Here is a 20,333-nt window from a genome sequence, read left to right on the forward strand (position 1 = left end):
ATTTTCTCCTATTGATAACTTCCTTGCTTACTTTTGTTGCGATTGTCATTAGTCAATAGCTGTGGATTTTAGATTATTAATTATATAAATCTCAACTGTTGATCCTCCTGGATAGCAATCTAGTTACAAACTACGATAATACTGTTTAAATCCAATCCCCGTGGATACAATAATTATACTATACTATCTTTGACTAGCAAGCACAATTTAAGTGTGTGTTTTGCACTCGTCAGCTGTGTTGTTGTCTTTCTCTAAATTCTTATTTGTTCACTTATCAGTCATTTCATTATATTATTTTGTCTTCTGCCTTGTGAATTGTCCATGTGGTTGCGATAGAGGTATGTGCACGAGGTGCCATGGAAATATGAAAGTGGGCTGAGACCCGTTATTTTTATTATTATGAAATGAGGTGTCATATGATGACTTTTACTTGAAAAGAATTTTATTCGAAAGTAATTCATTTGAAAGAATTATATTTGAAAGATTTTATTTGAAGAAATATATTCAGAGATATTTATTTGAAAGAATTATATTCGAAAGATTTTATTTGAAAAATTATATTCGGAGATATTTATTTGAAAATATTATATTCGAAAGTGGGTACTAGGCTGAGAGTGAGGTCTTTGAACATAGGAACTTTGACTGGAAAATCTGTAAAGTTAGCGAAGATTCTCAAGAAAAGGAAGATTAATATAGATTGTGTACAAGAGACTAGGTGGGTAGGAGATAAGGCGCGGGATGTGGGCAGTTTCAAACTTTGATATTCTGGGAGGGTGGGGGACAGGAACAGGGTAGGTATCTTGGTTGATAAAGACCTCTGTGAACTAGTGGTGGAGGTTAGGAGGGTGAATGACAGGCTGATAACTATTAAGCTAGTTGTCAGAGGTTTTACTTTGAACATAATTAGTGCATACGCACTCCAAGCAGGCTTGGATGAAGAAGTCAAGAGGCGTTTCTGGGAGGATTTGGATGAGATGGTGCGTGGTATCCCGTATATCGAGAATATTTTCATATGAGGATATTTCAACGGCCACATTGGAGCGACATCTGGGGGGTATGATGATGTTCATGGTGGCTTTGGTTTTGGAGATAGAAACGGAGGAGGAATGTCTTTGCTGGACTTTGCTAGAGCATTTGATTTGGTGATAGAAAACTCGAGTTTCTCGAAGAAGAGGGATCACTTGGTCACCTTACGGTGTTCAGTGGTCGAGACTCAGATTGATTATTTACTCTGCAGGAAGTGATAGAGGTCTTTGCACGGATTGCAAGGTCATCCCGAGTGAGAACCTCTCAACCCTTCATAGGCTCTTGGTCATGGACCTTGAGATCACGAGGTAGAGGAGGATGAGGGCGATGTATAGATAACATAGGATCAAGTGGGGAGCCTTGATGGAAGCTAAAACGCAGGGGTTGGGGGCCAAGCCGGTGACTATGGGGCCTTAGAGGAGTAGTGGGGACGCAAGCGCTATGTAGACCATGACTGTGCAGTGTATTAGGGAAGCTGCGAGAGAGGTATTAGGGGTCTCAAAAGGTTACTCTGGTGGTCACAAGGGAGACTGGTGGTGGAATAGAGAGGTGCAAGGAAAAGTGGAAACCAAGAAAGCAGCGTATCTGAAGCTAGTGGAGAGAGTAGATGAGGAGGAGAAGAGGGCGAATAGGGAGCATTACAAGCTGGCTAAGAAAGAGGCAAAGTTAGCAGTTATGGTGGCCAAGACTGCAGCTTTTAGTTGTTTGTATGAGGAACTCGAGGGCCGAAGTGGGGATAAGAGGTTGTTCAAGTTAGCCAAGGCACGAGAAAGGAAGGCGGGAGACTTGGACCAAGTTAAGTGCATCATGGACAAAGAAGGTAGAGTTTTGTTCAATGAGGGGATTATCCGTCGGAGATGGAAGACCTACTTCCATAGTCTCTTGAACGAGGAGGGGTACATGAGCATTGTCCTGGGTGATTTGGAACTCTCCGAGAGTTATTGTGACTTTGGGAATTGTAGGCGGATTAGAGTTGATGAAGTTGAGGGGGCTATGCGTAAGATGAACAGGGGCTAAGCGATCGGGCCGGATGAAATCCCGGTGGAGTTTTGGAAGAGTGCAGGCAAGGCAGGCTTGGAGTGGCTTACTAGGTTATTTTAATGTCATTTTTAGAACGAAGAAGATGCCCAAAGAGTGGAGGTGGAGCACGATGGTTCCTGTATACAAGAACAAGGGTGATATCCAAAATTGCAATAACTATCGGGGTATCAAGCTGCTTAGCCATACTATGAAAGTCTAAGAGAGAGTGGTAGAGCTAAAGGTGAGGAGGAGTGTGTCTATTTCCAAGAACTAGTTTGGGTTTATGCCGGGGCGTTTGACTACAGAAGCCATCTACCTTGTTAGGAGATTGATGGAGCAGTATAGGGAGAGAAAGAAGGACTTGCATATGGTGTTCATCGACTTAGAAAAGGAGTACGATAAAGTTCTGAGGGAGGTTTTGTGGAGATGTTTGGAGGCCAGAGGTGTACCTGTTGCCTACGTTAGGATGATTAAGGACATGTATGATGGAGTAAAGACCCGAGTGAGGACGGTGGGTGGGGACTCAGACCATTTTTCGGTTATGATGGGGTTGCATCAGGGGTCGACACTCAGCCCTTTTTTTGTTTGCTCTGGTGATGGGTGTACTGACGTGCCACATCCAAGGGGAGGTGCCGTGGTGCATGCTATTTGCAGATGATATTGTATTGATTGACGAGACGCAAGACAGTGTGAATGCGAAATTAGAGGTATGGAGGCAGACCCTGTAATCTAAAGGTTTCAAGTTGAGCATGACCAAGACAGAATACTTGGAGTGTAAGTTCTGTGGCGAGACTCAAGGAGGGGAAGGGGAGGTGAGGCTGGACTCGCAGGTCATCCCTATGAGAGGGAGTTTTAAGTACCTTGGGTCTATTATTCAGGGGGATGTGGAGATTGATGAAGATGTCACACATCGTATTAGGGCAGGATGGATCAAATTGAGACTCACTTCTGGTGTTTTTTGTGACAAGAAGGTGCCACCGAAACTTAAGGGTAAGTTCTACAGAGTGGTGGTCAGAATAACGATATTGTATGGGGATGAGTGTTGGCCAGTCAAGATCACTCATGTCCAGAAGATAAAGGTTTCAGAGATGAGGATGTTGATATGGATGTGCGGGCACACCAGGTTTGATAGGATTAGAATTGAGGTTATTCGCGACAAGGTGGGTGTGGCCCCTATTGAGGACAAGATACGGGAAGCACGACTTAGGTGGTTTGGTCATGTGAGGAGGAGGAGCACAGACGTCCCGGTGAGGAGGTGTGAGAGGTTGATATTGGAGGTCCTACGGAGATGTAGAGGTATGCCAAAGAAGAGGTGGGGGAGAGGTGATTAGGCAAGACATGGAGCAGCTTCAGCTAACCGAGGAAATAACCCTTGATAGGAAGGTATGGAGGCCAAGGATTAGGGTAGTAGAGTAGGTAGTCTAGAGTGTTCATAGCACTAGTATTGGCACACACTCTCGCTTTCTGTTGGTAGTAGGTTTTTATGACTAACCGTTATTTTCTTTCATTCTTGATCACCTTACTATCTGGTTGTTTTTATTATGCTTTTATATGGCTTCTTGGTACGGTCCCTTCTTGTCTATATTTTCATTAATGTGGTGCTTATACTTTCCTGAGCCGAGGATCTATTGGAAACAACCTCTCTATCCTCACAAGGTAGGGGTAAGGTCTGCGTATACACTACCCTCCCCAGACCCCACGGTGTGGGATATTACTGGGTATGTTGTTGTGTTGGAACTATATTCGAAAGACTTTATTTGAAGTATTATATTCGGAGATATTTATTTGAAAGAATTATATTCGAAAGCTTTTATTTGAAGAATTATATTCGGAGATATTTATTTGAAAGAATTATGTTCAAAAGATTTTATTTGAAGAACTATATTCAGAGATATTTATTTGAAAGAATTATATTCGAAAAGTTTTATTTGAGGGAATTATATTCGAAAGACTTATAGATAAAACATGTATATTTTGAACGACTTGATTAATTGGTTGTGTTGTGTTCATTATTCATTTGGGCAATTTTTATGGTGTTCTTGTTGCCTTGCTATTTATATTACTAGTTGATTATTGTTGCTATCATTGCTAGTTTTTTTCCAGTACTATTGTATACAGCTATATTGCACAGGCTGTTTGACTAGTGAGTGTCTCGACTGTACCTCGTCACTACTCCACCGAGGTTAGTCTTGATACTTACTGGGTACCGACTGTGTTGTACTCATACTACACTTCTGCACATATTTGTGTAGAGCCAGGTGTTGGAGATATCGGATTCGGACAGAGATTAGAGTGTGATCGCAAGGATTCAAGGTAGGACTGCTTGGTCGTCACAGTCCCTTGGAGTCTTTCCATTAATTATACTGTCATCTCTTATTCAAACAATATTGTATATTCAATCCTTGAGATCATTGCATATATTCAGTTAGAGTTCGTGACTCTATATTGCTAGTCTTGGGGGTTGTTATAATTATTTTCGCTGTTGGTTTCAACACTTGTATGAAATTATATGTTTAAAAAAATAACTCGAATTGTAATTGTAATCGGCTTACCTAGTCTTAGAGAATAAGTCCTATCACGATGCCTATGGTGGGATTTTGGGCCGTGACATGGCCAAACATCTTTCCATTGAGTCTGGAATTAATTGATCATCTTTGAATTCATCTGTAAGATAACGAATCATGTCAATTGAAAAACACGAAGATGATGCCTCATCTCCTGAAAACCCTAGTATCTTTTGCATATAAAAAATGACTCTTTCTTCATAAACTCTCAAAATTAGTTGTCCTTGATGGACATCTATGATTGCTCTACCTGTAGCAAGAAAAGGTCTACCCAAAATTATCGGTTCATCAGGACATTCCTTCATTTCAAGTACTATGAAATCCACAGGAAAAACAAACTTATCTACTCTTACAAGTACATTTTCAATTATTCCCTTAGTTGTCTTAGTACTTTGATCTGCAAACTGAAGAGAAACACTTATATCTTTCATTTCACCGAGATTCAATTTTCTAAAGATAGAAAATGGCATCAAATTTATTAAAGCTCCAGAATCACAAAGTGCTTTTTCAAAATATACTCCTCCCAATGTGCATGGTATTGTAAAACTGCTTGGGTCACCAAGTTTTTGTGGTAGCTTATTTTGAAGTATAGCACTGCATTTTTTAGTAAGCATTACCACAAAAACTTCTTCCAATTTTCTTTTGCTTGACAAAATTTCTTTTAAAAATTTGGCATATGAAGGCATTTGTAATAAAGCATCAGTGAACGAAATATTGATGTGAATCTATTTTAAAATCTCCAAAAATTTTGCAAATTGACTATCAAACTTTTGTCTTTTCATTTTTTGTAGAAAAGGAATTGTCACGGGGAGAGGAGCCAATTTTTTCAATATTCCTTTCTTCTTTTTTCTTGACTTCTTTCTCCTCTGATGGTTTTTCAACATTCTTACCATTGTCTACATGTTGTTCTAGTTGGTTCTTTTCTTATCTGTCTCCATAAGGTTCATCGAGTTCCTTACCTGACCGTAAGTTGATGAACTTAAGGTGATATTATGGGTTTTACTCTGTATTGATTGGTAAGGGACCCTGAATCTTTTCTAACACAAGAGCTGCCAACTGGCTCAACTGAATTTCCAGATTTTTGAGGGATGATTTTTGGCTCTCCATCTTTTCATTAGTGACCTTAATGTACTTGTACAAAAGGTCTACAAGACTAGGATGGGCTTGTTGAGGCCTTTGCTGATATGGAATTGCTTGCTGATAAGGTCTGAAGTTTGATTGACCATGGTTTGGATTCTGGTATCCAGGTGGACCTTGTATTCGTTGCTTCTTGAATCTTTGAGAGTTCTCAGCACCATTTGGATTGCTCTATTGAAATCCTGGATATTTTTTAGCCATTGGACTTCCAAAAGGATACTGCTTGTAACCGATGATATTGATATGTTCATCATTGTGATTGGTTGCTTGACATTCATGGTTGTGATAGTTTCCTCCACACATGTCACAAGCCTCAGACTGGCTTGGTTGTTGTGTATTCACCTAAAAAGATTCAAACTTTTGTGCCAAAGAAATAATTTGTTGTGTTAGCGTATTTAAAGCGTCTGGCTGATTTACTCTAGCAACCTTCTTGATGATTACACGCTTAGATGGCCATTGGATGGCATTCTCAAAAATTTCATTCAATAATAGAAATGCTTCCTCTTTGGTTTTTCCCATTACGGAACCTCCTGCAACTGCATCTATCACATTTTTAGAAGAGGGTTTAAACCCGTGATAAAAAAATGTACAACTGTACATGTTCAAGAATATCATGATGTGGAAATTTTCTTAATATTGCCTTTAATCTTTTCCAAGTTTGATATACTCACTCAGTGTTAGTCTGCAAGAAATTAGATATGTCTTGTCTTAACTTTGTGGTTTTAGCAGGGGAGAAATATTTGTTTAAAATGTTTTGAGTCATCTGATCCCATGTTGTAATAGATGCTTGAGGCAAACTTTGAAACCAAGTCTGGGCGTCTCCTTTTAAAGAAAAAGGAAATAACCTTAACTTGATTGCTTTAGGAGATACCCCATTATACTTAGCAGTTTCAACAAGTTCCAGAAAATCAATTAAATGACTGTGTGAATCTTCACTTGAATCTCCAGTGAAGATACAAGATTGTTGAATTGTTTGAATCAGGTCGGTCTTGATTTCAAAGTTGTTGGCTGCCACTAGGGGTTTCCTGATACTAGATTCACAGTTGAAGTGGTCTGCTCTAGCATAATCTCTTAGGATTCTGTTTGCTGGCCTTTGCGCCATTTCATCAAATTGTTCATCTACATGGGCTGGTGGTGGAATTTCCAGTGGGTTGCGCTCTTCTACTTCTTGATTCTCCATTCCTTCACAAGCTATGCTTTGAGAAGATAATGCTTGTCCTTTCCTGCGCAATCGAAGAGATCTTTCAATTTTAGGATTGACCAACTATTTTGTAGAAGAGCGGGTCATAAACTACTCAAAATACTATAAAACAAATTTGTCATGACCCAAAATCCACCTAGTAGTGATGGTACCTAACCCAACCCGTCAGGTAAGCCAATTAACAACTATCCAATTTAGATGAGATATTTTAAGAAAAGAAAGGATAATAAAACTGCTTTTATACAAGAATTCCCAAGGACGGGTTGTACAAATCATGAGCTTCTAAGATTAGAATTTACAAAATTGGTATGAAATAAATACATCATATGTTCGAAATGTACACAAACAAATATTTATAAATCTAAGGCTACCATGAACAAGAGGCAGCTACAACCAGAACGCAGGTACGTCTTCTAATCCCGTTCCCGCCGATCACAGCAACATCATCATCCAATATCTGCACGCAAGGTGCAAATGTGTAGTATGAGTACAACCGACCCCATGTACTTAATAAGTAACAGACCTAACCTTAAGTTGAAAGTAGTGACGGGCTGGAAGAAAAGTCAAAGTCCAATACCAATTGCCAACAACAACTCATAACAATATAATAATAGTGGTATAGGAAATAACTCGGAAATAGAAGGTTCAGCTCGTTCACAGTTCCAGAAATAGACATGCTTTTCAGGTATAACAATGAAATCCTAAATCTTTTACCGAAAACACCAAAATATGAGAAAGTTTGTAAAATCGTGAATTTCCTTCCGAAACCTTTCAACAAGTAAATGTTTCATTATCAAATGGCATGAGGAAAAGTACATCTCTATGCCTACATGTCAATGTGTATGAGAAGTCATGAATGACGTGATACCATATAGCATGAGGAAAAATGAGTCTCTATGCTTGTATGTCAAGTGTGCATGTCAATGCAGTACAACATAGTGAACAACCATATGCATACTTTCAGAGTATCAATCCCCTCAGTCCTCCCAATCACTCGGCACTCGCACTTAATAGGTACATGCGCTCACTGGGGGTGTGTGCAGACTCTGGAGGGGCTCCTTCAGCCCAAGCGCTATAATCAGCACAGACAACTCACGTGTTGCACGGATAACTCAAGTGCTATAATATCAATATCTGGATCTGCACGGACAACTCACGTGCTGCACGGATAACTCACGTGCTATAGTATCAATATCTGGATCCGCACGGACAACTCACGTACTACACTAACAACTTATGTGCTATAGTATCAATAACCTCACAATCTGCCCCTCGGCCTCACTCAATCATCAATCTCTCCAGTCTCTCGGGCTCACTATTTCATGAAACTAGCCCAAAATGATGATATGATGTATCAATAAATAACAGCAGAGACTGCGATATGATATGCAATAAATGAACATGACTGAGCATGAAATTGCAATGTAAGCAAATAACTCAACAACAGTAATGACCTCAGTGGGTCCCAACAGAATTAGCATGTAGCCTAGACATGGTTTCTAACATGGATCATAGCTCAATAGTTCTAGTACGTAGAGATTTCATGGTTACAGATAAGATCAGGTAACTACACAGTACCATAAAAATAACTGAGTTACAATTCACATGGTGCACGCCCACACGCCCATCACCTAGCATGTGCGTCACCTCAACAACAAACACATAATACGAAATTCGGGGTTTCATACCCCCAGCACCAAGTTTAGAAGTGTTACTTACCTCGAACAAGCCAAATCCAATACCGAGCAAGCCAAACAATGCTCCGTAATGCCATCCCACATGTACCGACCTCCGAACTGCTCCAAACTAGCCAAAAGCAACTCAAATACATCAAGCAAAGCCCAAGGAAACAATTCCAATGATAAAGGTCGAATCAAAATCAAAAAACCAAAATCGACCCAAAAGCCCAACCCAGGCCCGCACCTCGGAACCTAATGAAACTCACAAAATATGACAACCCATTCAATTACAAGTCCAACCATACTAGTTTCACTCTAATCCGACTCTGAATTGACATTTAAAACTCAAAAACTCACTTTATGAAGCTTTAGGCTAAAATCCCCAATTTTCTCTTTAAAACTCGTAATCCAATTACCAAAAATGAAGAAAAGATCACGGTATATAATCAAAACCGAGTGTAGAACACTTACCCCAATCCTTGTGATGAAATTTGCCTCCAAAATCCCCTCAATCCGTTCCCACATCTCAAAATATGAACAAAAGAACCAAAACCTCGATATATAGCTTCTGCCCAGCATTTACGCATATTCGGTCACATTGTCGCATCTGTGACCTCCTCTTCTGCGGACTATTCTCGCTTATGCGAAGTCCTCTGAAGACCAGACTTCCGCACCTGTGGAGCTTTCCCCGCTTCTACGCACACGCAGGTGCGACAAACAACTCCCACTTCTGCGTCACGCGCCGCTTATACGGCTAGTCTTATGCTTCTGCGGACCCACAAATGCGCCCTTCCTTCCGCTTTTGCGGTCTTCCTCACCAGCTCGCACCTCGCTTCTGCGACTCCTCTGTCGCTTCTGCGACCATCGCACCTGCACAGCCCAGCCACAGGTGCGATCACACTAGATCTGCCACCAACAACTTTAGCCAAAAATGATCCAAACAAATTCGAACCTCGTTCGAAACTCACCCGAGCCCCTTGGGACCACATCTGAACATACCAACAAGTTCCATTACATAACACGAACATACTCGAGGCCTCAAATCACACATAGAAACATCGAAAAGAGGAACCATACCTCAATTCGAACTAGTATGAACTTTGAACTTCTAACTTCCAAAATCGCACCGAAACATATCAAATCAACCCGGAATGAACCCAAATTTTTTGCACAAGTCCCAAATGACATAACGAAGCTATTACGATTCCCAGAACCACAATCCGAATCCGATATTCTCAAAGTCAACTCTCGGTCAAACTTATGAACTTTCCAAGCCTTCAAATTCCTAACTTTCACCAATTAGTACCAAATCCTTCTACGGACATCCAAATGTAAATCCGGGCATACACCCAGATCCAAAATCACCATCCGGACCTAATGCAACCATCAAAACTCCATTCCGGAGTCAAATTCGTAAAAGTCAAACTTGGTCAACCCTTCCATCTTAAAGCTTAAATCACGAGATTCATTTTTCCAAATCGATTCCGTATAACCTGAAAACCAAAACCGATGATTTGCATAAGTCATAATACATCATATGGAGCTAGTCATGCCCTCAAACTACCGAGTGAAGTACAAATGCTCAAAGCAATCGGTCGGGTCGTTACATCCTCCCCCACTTAAACATGCGTTCGTCCTCGAGCATGTCAAGAGTTGTTCCAAAGCCATCAACCGCCGTGTAATCTTACCATGCACATACCCAAGGGTGATCCCACGTCACCCTATTCCATATAGACCTGACAACACAACATACTGAATATCATTACTTCAACGTTAGCCCTTAAACCACATAATCCACTTTCCAACATCCGAAATTTCTTATAAGATCTGAATCTCGCATCTACACACTGTATAAGTGTGAATAAGCTGTATCGAGCCATAATCATAACCCAAGATGTAGTCACATGATGTACCACGTTACTCAGATGCTCATAGCAATAACTTTTGACCACAACAATTGCTCAAAACACACCCAATACCGGAAATGAACCTCATATCAAACAAAACCATGTTCTAAGACCTTCGTACACTGCCAATGATGAAATAAACATGCATAAAATAATAATCATTTATCATATCAACAAGTCATGGATCTCTCCTCCTTCGACATGAACTATAGAAAATTCTGAGCAGATCAACGACATTATCCTTCCAAATATACAACAAATAAATCTGATAGCACCCATACTAGGTCCGACAACCTCATCTTATCAAATACAAGCTACTTTACTTACATGCCACACCAATACTACTCGGGGCCACAAAATGTGCAATCTGTGCACCAATACGCAACAATTCAAGTGTACTCAACATAGAAAATGACTCAAATGAGAGAACCGTCCCGCAAGCTCAACAAGTACTGCCACAATAAAATACTAAGGACCCAACACACACCTTAGAACCATAACACATGAATCTAACACTAAGGGTCATATCTTAACATAACCCCGCTGTAATGCGTGACCCCATCCAAACACTGGTCCATATGAAATACCTCAAGCCACCATACTCAAAATCAACAACTACACGCAATTCGACATCAAATACCCGAAGTGTATGACCATAACCACAAAGAAGTAAGTAGCATAATATACGCAGTCCGGAGAGAACATAACCAAATGCGCAATCAATCATTCAACACTCTAACATTCATCTCGCTGAAATTCCTCTATAAGGCCCAAATATGACCGCACTATGTGTGCATATAACCAAGAAATTGCAACTCCTCGTAGCATAGAAGAGTAACTCATATAACACATCAGAACACGAACAAGCTCAACTCTAACTAACTGACTCACCCCCCAGCACTAACCGTGTCGAGTCAACAATTCCGACATGGTGTAGAATACACATCCTCATTAGGCCTACCAATGTACCCCAAATTAACTCCGGTCACCCACAAATAGATAATTAACCCTCCAAAAGTTTGCAATGACCTAACCATAACCCATACCCTCATCTAGCTAGCCTTGGCCACAACTTCATAGTCCATAATCACGAAACGCTCTTTTTCTGAGAACTCTTAGTCTCCAAATTCGTAGAACACACGAATAACCATATCTGCTCCCAACTCCACCACCCGAAGGTTTAATACATCTCTCATACAAGATCATCCCACGAGGAATACTTCCATAATTCTTCCGTGCCACATAGCAAAATCAGAATATCAGTAGTCGATCAACCAGGCGAGTACCACATTACCAAATGAAACATCTGTAAGTCAACACACAATGTGCTTTCTACAATGTGCACCATTCTCCGGAATTACCAAGCAGTTATAGCATCCATCTAAACATCAGAAATCGTCCATGCCGTGTAAGAATTTATAATCTTCCCTTCAAAACTGACCGTGACCTTGCACATGCAAACCTCAATCCCACACAACCCACCACAGCTATCATACCATCATATAAAAAGTACAAGAATCTCGTAATCAACTCTGAATCCAACAGAATACCTACCCGATTTATCAGAAACATTCCATCTGATCCTATCCAGAAGAAAGTCATAATACGCAACATGCCCCTCACACCGGTAGGAAATATCCATCTCAAACCGTGAAAAACAAACCATCGAGAACTCTTCGAAACCCATTTGCACACAACCAAGCCATCAGAACCGTATCCTTCTAACTCAGCCATGCTACGCAGGTCGCAAAACCCAAGAGCATTGCAACGAAACACTTGTAGAGACTCACCACATCATAAGTACCCCAAAGAACCAATCGTATCTATTACTTTGTTGATCCAACCTACTACCAAGCTGTACTATTTATATGAGTTCCTTCTGAATCGCCCTCAAGCTGATACTCCTCCTTGTTAGAATACCACTATCACGACCCAAAATCCACTATAAATTGTGATGGCACCTAACGCCGCCGTCAGGCAAACCAACATTAATACATCAATTTATTTACTTAATTATTACTCTCGAGATCATAATCTCCTTTTCTTAAATAGTACAAAATAGAACTTACCGGGGAAAAATGACAATAACTACGTGATCTATAATAACGGTCAACCAGCAAAAACCCACCAAAACCCGGTGTCACAAGTGTATGAGCCGTTTCTAAGGAGTACAATATTAATATAACGTTTGTCCCGAATATAATAAGACAGAATAAAATAAATAGTACAATGGAGTCTTGGTAGACTGCGATGCGTGGCCCGGAATGCAGCTCACAGGAAGTCTCCTCAATAGGTGCGCCTACGCACCTGTATGATCACCAAATGAACCTGTCAGTTCCTGTACATTTAGTGCAGAAGTGCAGCATGAGTACGTAAATCAACGCATACCCAGTAAGTATCTAGCCTAACCTCGGAGGAGTAGTGACGAGGGGTCGACATTGGCACTTACTACAAGTTAAATAAAGCAATATAATAAAACTTAAGTAAATATACAGCGTACGACAATAACAAGATAAATCTGTAAGGTGCATAATCTTCCAATTATTTCTTTTAAAGTATAAGTTTCTTAATCTTGTATCCTGCTTTAATAGATCATAAATTTATCAAGTACCATTATCAAATAAATAAGGAATACCGTATAATAAGTCGGGCATCAGTAGAAAGATAATCTCGTGAATGTTCGTACTACCATCGATATAATGCACGATTATGCCGAGGTCGTTCAGCGATCCATAATAATGTGTACACTTTCAAGGATTGAGTGGCACGAACCATAAATGCATCTATATACTGCCGAGGCATTCAGCCCACTCGACAAGAAGAAAAAGGAAGTTTACCGAATTACGAGACACGTGTTTGCAATAGAGAACATGGCATAAAATGAATATAATCTTTACCATTTCTCAAATAACTTGCCCAAAATTCAAAGTGTCAAGGCTTGGACTATTGTTCATACGCTTATTTCTAATTCAAACTCAATTAGAACTTTAATTAGTTAAGCCAGCAGAATGAGTTCAAATAATTTAAATATCACAGGATAATATCCTAAGTCTACCTGGACATGACATGCTTTAGCTACGTACGGACTCGCGTCACTTCATGCGTACGTACCACCCACAACTAGTTGCACATAATAATAATTATCACCTAGGGGTAGTTTTCCCCTCACAGAGTTAGGCAGGAGACTTACCTTGCTCCGAAATTCCATAACCGGCTCCAAGGCCTCTCAACACCTCAAACCAATGTCCGTCGGTCCAAATAGTCAAACAATATGCAAACCAATCAAAATATACTCAAATACCCATAATTAATCAATTTAAACAATTCCCAACTTCGCTCGAAAAGTTGATAAAATCAACCCTTGGGCCCACGTGCCCGGATTTTAAAAATTTTTGAAGATAAACTTTACCCATAACACCACGAACTCAAATATATAACTTACCCCAAATTCCATGTCCAAATCTCGTGGTTAAATTCCAAAAATACTAAATTCTAGGTTTTCTACCAAAAATCTCACAAATTCTACTAATTTCCATGTTTAAATCCCTATACAACCCATGTATTTATCTTGTAATAGGTGGGAATCACTTACCTTATTTTTCTTGATGAATAACTCCCCTTGAAGCTCTCCAAAATTGCCTCAACCAAGTGAAAAATGGAAAAAGGGGACCAAATCCCGTTTTTATAAAAATCATTACTGTGGAGCGTCCTTTCGCTTCTGCAGCCACATAAGTCGCTTTTGCGGCACTGCATTTGCGGTCCGCCCTTCGCATCTACGGAGGCCACTAAGCCGCCCAACCACTTCTGTGGTCAGGTCCCCGCTTCTGCGGGGCGCATTTGCGCGAACTAACCCGCTTTTGCGGACCAGCCTCATCACCCCTGCTTCCGCTTCTGCGACCCTCCAAGCGCATATGCGAGTCCGCACCTGCGGAATTCCTGCCGCATTTGCGCTCCACAGTCCCTAGTCCATTTCTCTGCATCTGCACAACACATCCCGCACCCGCGAGCTCGTACCTGCGATCAAAGCTCCGCAGGTGTGGTTACACCAGCAGAGCCCAGCCTTCAGCAAATCTCACAACTTCAACTTTCGATCCGTTAACCATCTGGAATCAACCCTATTACATCCTGCATTTTTGTACATTAAAGTTTCGTCGTAAGTTAATCGATGTAAGCTTGGGAATGAGATTATTTTGGAATTATAAGTATTATGTATTTCAAACAAGAAATGAGTAAATTCGTAAAGGTGAGAGGGCAAGCAAATCGAAGAAAATGAGTTTCGTCGAAGCTTGTCAATTTAGGATAAAATATGTCCCGAGCTATAATACCCCGTATTCATGGACTAGTGCCATACAAGGTACCACATGGCCATGATAGTAAGGTATATAAGGTGTGTTAAAAGTGAGTAGTATTTTAAATAATTTGAGATAATTTTTAATTATATGGGTAATTGGGTAATTATTGATTAATAAAGATTAACAAATTAATTAAAAGATTGAGTGGATAATTATTAGATAAGATTTGACCCCCTAACGTGGCAGCCATATAAAGATCAATTAAGTGACTCATATGTCACATTGCAAGATGGCATACTAAGAGAATCTTGGGGCTTAGTCATTACTTAGGTGGTAGTAACTTGATATCTCAAAAAGGTTCCCAAGGGAGACATGTCTAATCTCCATAAGCAATGTAAATTGCTTCAGTAAATTCATCCAAGCATTTGAATATGAATAGTAGTAACGTGATTTTCTTAATACAAAATTCATTTGGAAAGTGGGTGATACAAAATGCCAAATGCAAAGAACTTTTATCTTGAATGAATATCATGAACCCATTTCGTAAGTGGCCATTTCGTAAGTGGGTTATGCAAATGCAAAGAACTCTTATCTTGAAGGAATACCAAAGTTCATTCGGCAAACGAATTATACAGAATACAAAGCCAAGGACGATAGTCACTCCATATTATAATAGCAGCAGGATTTTTCGATTCTAAGGAAGTACGGTGTAATCCTTCTCAAGAATATCACACGGATTTTTTCCTACTCCAGGTATGTTAAGGCTATCCCCTCTTTCCTTTTGGCATGATCTATACGACACAAGCGAAACGAGCAAATACACAACTTCCATAAATGACTCTATTTATAGAAATACTAGGGGTGTCTATATTCTTGATTCCCCATATGAATTAGTAATTAGTCACAGCACAAAGAGCAAAGAGAGATAAAATATAAATATAAGCCATAATTGAGAAATCTTTCACTGAAATGGAAAGAGTCCAATAAGCTAGACTGTATGCAAGTGTACATGATTGTAAAAGCTTTTAAAGCTGTAGAGAAAAGGTTGAATGTACCATCATGTATCGTCTTGCTTCGCTTATATTCTGTTATTGATTCTCTTATCATTGAAATATTTGAGCAGCAAGGCTTAACAGCACTAACACAATGGTTTTCCCGTATGAAAAAAATATTGTTATCTCTTAATTATTATTATTATATCTTATGTTCATGGGTCTCAGAAAAATACGTATTTGATAAAGTTTATCCGACATGCATATTATTTTTATGACATTCCGAGAAATCTTATTAACGTATTTCTTATGCATTTCATACATTTATACATGTACATTGACCCATGACCAGATGGCATTATATATGCGTATATTATATGTATATGGGATATGAAAAAATGTTATGGCGTTATATACACACCACTACCTGATCAGCTGGTATACGTTGATGATTTGCCCACAGTGGCTGAAATGATATGATAGGATGCCCTCAGAGGGTTGATGATGCTATGAACGCATATACCTATGCATGGTATGATATTTATACGCATATGCATGACATTATAAAAATGAAATGACTCACAGAGCTATGCACACGTACATGTCGAGTCTTTTACTCCATGTTTCTCTCATGTCTATTATTTACTGATTTTCATTCCTTACATACTCGGTACATTATTTGTACTGATGTCCCTTTTGCCTGGGGATGCTGCGTTTCATGGCCGCAGGTCTCGATAGACAAGTCGAGAGTCCTCCAGGTAGGCGATCAGCTCAGCAAAAAATGTTGGTGCACTCTATTTATTCCAGAGTTGCTTATGTGGTCAGTATGATTAGAACATGTACTGATTAGTATGGCGGGGCCCTGTCCCGACCTTTTTGGCATTTATGTACTCTTAGAGGCTTGTAGATAAATGTCGTATACGTGAAAGATTGTACGGCCTTGTCGGCCTATGTTTTGAGTTTATAAATGATCATGTTGGCCTATTAGGCCCGTATGTCATGTGTATATGATGAAGTAATAAGAAAAATACGTTACGTGGGTACTCGGTTGAGTAAGGTACCGGGTGCCTGTCGCGGCCCATCGGTTTGGGTCATGACAAAGTGGTATCAGAGCAGTTCTGTCCTAGGGAGTCTACAAGCCATGTCTAGTAGAGTCTTGTTTATGGGTGGGTCGTGCACCACACTTATAAGCAGGAGGCTAGAGGGCATTTAGAATTGTCACTCTTTCTTCTTACTCTAGATCGTGTGGTAGAGCTCGGTTGTAAGAACTCAATTTCCTAAACTCTATTTTCTTCGTAATACAACGATGCCTACATCCAAAAAGACGGTTGGTAAGAGATATAGCTGTGGAAGAGTTGAGTCAGAGGAACTCAATTTTTGCATCATGCTTATGATGGATAAATATGAGGTATTCAACAGATCATGTGTACCCTAAGACGTATAAGCCTCTTGATAAGGAACCTTAAGGCAAGAATATTTATCCACCTTTATGGTGAAAGACAATGAGAGATTCAGAAGATAAATACAAGTTTCAAGAAGTAAAAGAAGCAAGATGAAAAAGTGTACGAGGTGTCCAGTTAATAAAGATTATTATTATTTACCATTCAAGAAGGGAGATATAAGCATTTTGAGTTACCTTCAACAATGATAGATGTATGTACAATCGGCCACACCGATCTCAGTTATGCCCTATGGGAGATAACAAACATAGTTTAAGAGAAGGAAGAGTTATCAGGATTCGACTGGGGATAGAGTAATCCAAAATGGTGGATGGATTGGTAGAGTTAATTGACGTTTCCGAAGGATAGAGCAAACGTGGTAATGGATCTCCTTGTGAGTCACCTCAATGGTGCACCCTAAAATAGTACAGCTAGATATGAGTACTACAAAGATAGGCACTAGAAGCCTGAAAAGTATAAATATTATCTTAGTATGGCTCCCGTCCCTAGTAGAGAGATAATGCTAGGCAACCTGAAGAGCCAGTGGATGGAGTAAAGGGGAGCTAAAAGCAAAAGAATATCTTGTTGAAGTTTTTAGAGTAAAGTGATAGACAGAAATATTAGCAGAAAAATAAGAAAAAAGTTAATAAAGCAGTATAAGTAAAATGTGGTACATGGATGACAACGGTAGATCAAAAAGATGACAGTATTACAGAGTCTATTGTCAAATGAAGGAAAAGACGAGAGGTGACCGGCCTTGAGACAATAAAAGAGTATAGGCCATAAAGCCATATCTTCATCTCGAGAAATAAGTTCGTGACTCTAACGTGACTACCAGAAGGAAAAGTTAGACCCCAGAATAATAAAAATCAGTATGGGATGGTGAACAAGATAAACTAAACATGAATTAAGGACTGAGTGATTTGATAAAGGTCGGCATCATGAGAATTTCAGATTTCATTCTGGCAATAATAGAATGGACAATAGAAGAAGATTCATGAGAAATTCAGAGAATGGTCATTCAGGAAGACGTTTCGCTAAAGCAAGCAATAAGGATTACCGTAAGGTAAGTAAGGGCCATCGATGATGTGAGAAGATTCCAAAGATACAGAGGTAAAATATCTACATGTAGATCCTCGTGACTTCAGCTCTTAGTAATCCCCTAAAGGGGGGAATAATAGGGAGTGATGTGGCATTAAGTCGGAATTAAGTGGTTCTAGTGACTATGTAATGGTAAAGGAAGAATGCGATAAAAAGGAAAAAGGAATGAGATGGAACTTACTCAAATCCTGCAGATATGCTACGATTCCAGAATATTGTGCAAGCACGACGTCAAGGAGAGGAAGTAAGGGTTCCTTCCCGAGCTATTATTGATAAATAAGGAGCCAGTGCGAGACGTAATGTCACGACCCAAAATCTAGCCATGGTCATGATGGCGCCTATCGTGTTACAAAGCAAGCCTATTTCCCAAAATATTACTACTAAATCAATTATAAAAATTTAATAAAACAATACCAACATTTAAATTTCTCATAAACTAAATCAACTCTAAATATAATATAGAAAATACGGAAACGAGCCTCAAACAACGGGGTGTCACTAAGTCATGAGTGTCTAAAACTATAAACTAAGATATATAAATTGTCTAACTGTCCAAAAGAAGAAATGACAAAAGAAGTAACAAGGTCTTGCGGACGCTAGCAGCTACCTTGCAATCTCCACAGATAGTCGGCCTGAACTCAACGATCGCCTACGCTCTAACTCACCTGGTTCTGTACATAAAGTGTAGGGTGTAGTATGAGTACAACCGACTCAGTAATAATAGAAATAACTAAGGAACTGAGCAGTAGTGACGAGCTAAGTAAAACAGTCCAATTATTTATTTTCATAATTTAAAAATAAACAGAAATAAACAGGTAAATTCCATAACTCAGTAAATGCTACAAAGAAGTTTAACAAATAAATACAGCAACACAAATAAATACAACCTCACAACAGTGTCACTCCATCACTCATCACTCGCACTCAGCAGTTAACACTCAAAACACTCAACACTCTGTGCTCACTAGGGGTGTGTACAGACTCCGGAGGGGCTCCCAAAGCCCAAGCGCTAAGCACCGACAACTCATGTTCCATCATATCAATACCTGGATCCACACGGTCAATTCACGTGCTACGCGGACAACTCACACGCTATGGTATCAATACCTGGACCTGCACGGTCAACTCACGTGCTACGCGGACAACTCACATGCTATGGTATTAATATCCTCACGACCAGGCCCTCGACCTCACTTAATCATGTACCTCACTAGCCTCACCATCATCAATAAATAAGGGAATACATCCCACATCAAGTATCACGGCATATTAGCAAATAATAGAGACTGAGGTAAACATGTACAATAATTTCTATGACCGAGTACAAATAATGTGAGCATGAATAAAGCCTAAGCATGATCTCTAACATGAAGGTAGAAAAGTTCAACAACAAGTAACTACGTAAACACAGATGATGGCCATGAGGCCTCATGGGACGGACCAAGTCTCAATACCTCGAGGTATACACCCACACGCCCATCACCTAGCGTGGGTATCACCTCCAAACAGTCACACGATATCAAATTCTCCAGGTTTATACCCTCAAAGCCAGAGTTAAAACTGTTACTTACCTTTACAGCGTAAAATCCTACTCCGGGATGCCCTCATCTTTGGACTCGGTCTCCAAAAGATCCAAATATAACCATAATCAGATTAATACCATCAACATAGGCTAACGAATCGAATTCTACAATAAAAACTACAAAATATACCAAAAATTCGAAACTGGCCAAAACCCGGCCCCCGGGTTCACATCTTGAAATCAGTCAAAAATAGAAGAATAATAAACCTCATCCTCTCCCGAGTCTAACCATATAAAATTCATCAAAATCGGACTCCGTTTGGTCCCTCAAATCCTCATTTAAACTCTCCAAAACTCAAACCCTAACTCCCTCAATTTCACTTTGAAATCACCAATCAAATCTCAAAAACGAAGATGGATTCATGAAATATAACCAAAACTGAGTAGAGAACA

The 20,333-nt window shown here is 39.8% G+C and overlaps 1 non-coding gene across 1 annotated transcript; it reads left to right on the forward strand.

The window, feature by feature from the left end:
- The first annotated feature begins 6,355 nt into the window (after nt 1-6,355).
- Nucleotides 6,356-6,462, forward strand: LOC142178838 (small nucleolar RNA R71). The gene has a single exon (XR_012707049.1). It is a non-coding gene; the product is annotated as a small nucleolar RNA R71 (small nucleolar RNA).
- Nucleotides 6,463-20,333: the final 13,871 nt, after the last annotated feature.

The sequence above is a fragment of the Nicotiana tabacum genome, unplaced genomic scaffold (assembly GCF_000715075.1).
Source record: "Nicotiana tabacum cultivar K326 unplaced genomic scaffold, ASM71507v2 Un00001, whole genome shotgun sequence".
Lineage (NCBI taxonomy): Eukaryota > Viridiplantae > Streptophyta > Magnoliopsida > Solanales > Solanaceae > Nicotiana > Nicotiana tabacum.